The 2,479-nt window shown below is 30.4% G+C and overlaps 1 pseudogene; it reads left to right on the top strand.

Annotated features, from left to right (window-relative positions):
- The first annotated feature begins 2,018 nt into the window (after positions 1-2,018).
- On the top strand, positions 2,019-2,094 carry LOC112210304 (U4 spliceosomal RNA; annotated as a pseudogene).
- Positions 2,095-2,479: the final 385 nt, after the last annotated feature.

The following is a 2,479-nucleotide window of genomic DNA, read 5'->3' as shown; positions in this document are numbered from 1 at the left end:
TTTTCTACAAGTTACCATATATTCCACCCAGAGTGGAAAAGTCGAGATTTATTTGGAGGGTTCACCACAAAATAAAAGTCAATCCTCCCAGGCCGGATTACTAAGTTTGTGATACATGACGCTCAGTCATCCACGGCCTAATAGCATAAATTTTGCTTTTGCCAAGGAATGCTAGAACACTGAATTTTTGTGGAAACAATTTTGAAAATTGAAAAAGCTATTTCAATAATAGTTTTTACATTGTTCGACCTTTAAATAAAATAGACCATATCTTAAAGCCACCCATATTCGTATCTTGTGACGTACAAAATATTCTAAATATATTTAACATTCACATTGAGGTTAAATTGAATAGACTATGTCAACATTGTGATAGTATGTAATAAGTTTGACTCACAACAATGTAATACATTTTAACAAAGACGGTTGACTGTGATAAAGATTTTTAATTTTCAATTTAATGTGAACATTTCAATAATTAGAGTAATTTATAGACCTGGGCAGAATAGCCTAGATTGTCCTTGAGGGTGGCCGGACTTATAAAGAAATAAAAAATGTTTTGAGACTAAAATGTATAATTTTTTTTATTTATATAAACAATATTAACTAGTCTCCAGAAAGTGTTAAGAAAAATTATCAATAATTCAGATTATTAATAAGTTTAATGTAATGGAGTAGAGCATATTACGTTAATAGTTTTGTATTATTCATTCTGTTTTATCTTTTATAAATTGTTTTTAAAATCGAGCACCATTTTGTGGTTTTGTTATAAAACTGTACCTTTCATTTAATGAAATTAGTACAAAACTTTTTCATATATATTCAATTAAAAGTTCAATACCAATTATTGTATTTAATTAAAAATAAAGATTTATGCACATATAAAAAGTAAAACCAACAGGTTTTTGTTTATTATTTTTTATAAGTTATATCAATATTTTTTTCATTTCACAAAGAAACTCGAGGCTCTCTCTATTTGTAATATTGATATAGAGCATGTATATTGAGAAATGAAAATTCTTTTTAAAAAATATGGTTAAAACACAAATTCACTGAAATATTAATTGGTTTGTTTTATTTTTTGGGGCCAAACTTCATTGGTCATCAACGCCAATGAATTTTTAATTTGGATTATTTATTATTTTATTTATTTATTTTATTATTATTTGTCTTTTCTTCCGTTCAATGTTATATTTTTGTCATTAAATGTGATTTTAGAAACACTAATTCTATTGTTTTATCATCTTCTCCGAGGGTTTTTCCAATATCTGGGCTCAGTCCCAAGGTACTGAGGTGTGGTGCGAAATATGGGCATTGTTGGAAAATAATGCTTATTGTCAGATTGTTGTTGCAATACTGGCAGTTCGGAGGCGTTTATTTTGAAATAAGATAGGTGTGGGTGAGCCTCGTGTGATCTATTCTCAGCCTGGTCAGTACAACCTCTTCTCTACGGCATTTGCGACTGGAGGCACCCCAGAGCTTGACATTCTTTTTAATAATTTTTCATTTATTCATTGCGCTTTCATTCCACAAAGAATGCCATTTATCTTTCACTTCCTTTCCAAGAGGTTTGCTCATTTCTGATGGATTTAAAATTTCTTTTCCCCGTCCCGGAAGAGCAAATGCTTCTCATGCAGCGTGATCGGCTAGTTCATTTCCTGCGATTCCTACGCGGCTTGGATACCGTATAAATGTAACTGACATACCCATATTGTGTGAAGTGTTTAAGTAAAAATTGATGCTCTGGATACATACAATCTAAAGCTTTCAGCGAGCTTAGTGAGTCTGTAATTATTGTTATGTAGGTGGTTCAAAGACAAACAGAAGTGAAGTGCTGCTGCTATTGCATTTAGTTCGGCAGTGAATATGTTGCATAGTTTGTGGAGTTTAATTTTGAACGTTGAGTCATTATTTACAAAGGATGATGCTGCTGATTGGTCTGATTTAGATCCGTCTGTATAGATAATAAAGGATTCGGGCATGTTTTGAATTAGACGAGAAAAGTGGGCTATATATTCAACCTTGCGCAGAGAAAATATCGTAACCAATGAAGATCTACTGAGGTGCGATTATTGCTAGTTTAAATATTAATTGGTTCTTTTTGTGTATGTTGGTTAAATTGTAAATTGTTTTATTTTACTTTATGTCCATAGAAATGCCTTTGAATGAAAAAAAAAAGAACAAAGAGAACAAAGAATTATATAATCTTTTTAATGAATGAGGAGAAGATTTTTTTTTTAATTACCTATGTATACATTTTATTTCCCGCTTCTCTCATCACTTCATTTTATTAATTCTATTTTGTAAAATTATTCATTTTATGTGCAAAATTATTTTGTTTATACTTCCTTTTTATTTTTTTTATTTTTCTATACTTACTGTGGTTGTTATCTTGTTCTGTTTTTAGCCCTGAAGAAGGCTAGAAGAAACTCTAGCCGAAACGTTGGCACATTAAAATAAGTTAATCGAACTTATTTGT

The sequence above is a fragment of the Halyomorpha halys genome, unplaced genomic scaffold (assembly GCF_000696795.3).
Source record: "Halyomorpha halys isolate HHAL.00 unplaced genomic scaffold, Hhal_1.1 Scaffold263.1, whole genome shotgun sequence".
NCBI classification, from domain to species: Eukaryota; Metazoa; Arthropoda; class Insecta; order Hemiptera; family Pentatomidae; genus Halyomorpha; species Halyomorpha halys.
The sequence above is the reverse complement of the archived record's forward strand: the minus strand, read 5'-3'. Positions and strand labels throughout refer to the sequence as shown.